The sequence below is a fragment of the Pygoscelis adeliae genome, unplaced genomic scaffold, assembly GCF_000699105.1.
Source record: "Pygoscelis adeliae isolate BGI_AS28 unplaced genomic scaffold, ASM69910v1 Scaffold89, whole genome shotgun sequence".
NCBI classification, from domain to species: Eukaryota; Metazoa; Chordata; class Aves; order Sphenisciformes; family Spheniscidae; genus Pygoscelis; species Pygoscelis adeliae.
The window spans coordinates 415,127-415,525 of NW_008825559.1; the positions used below are offsets into that span (position 1 = coordinate 415,127).

General features: G+C 68.2%; 1 protein-coding gene across 1 annotated transcript in view; it reads right to left on the reverse strand.

Annotated features, from left to right (window-relative positions):
• KIF3C (kinesin family member 3C) overlaps nt 1–399 on the reverse strand; it is an 18,510-nt gene that overhangs the window by 7,349 nt on the left and 10,762 nt on the right. The window lies entirely within an intron of this gene.

The following is a 399-nucleotide window of genomic DNA, read 5'->3' on the forward strand; positions in this document are numbered from 1 at the left end:
GCCAGCTACAACCTGCACTCCACCGTGGCAGCAAGCAGGGGGCACTGGCTGTGAGGAGCCCACCTCCGTGCCGAGCATCCTGCTCCGCCGGGACCCCCGTCATGGGAAACCCGTCATGCCAGCCAGCAACCAGCTGTCCCCCCCACGGCTCTGCCCTGGCGGCACGTCCCAGCGTGAGCCCGCGGGTCTCTGTGCAGGCATCCAGACATGGCCACGCATCCCTGGGCATGATCATGCATCCTTGGGCATGGCCATGCATCCCTGGGGCTGCAACAAACACGGCTCTGGCCATGCAGGAGGTTACGTTAGCACCCCCCTGCTCAGCCCCCCAATGCCCCGGCAGGGGCGGACACCCCGGGCATGTCCCCGCCTGGAGGGCTCCGTGCTAGGTCTCCAGCC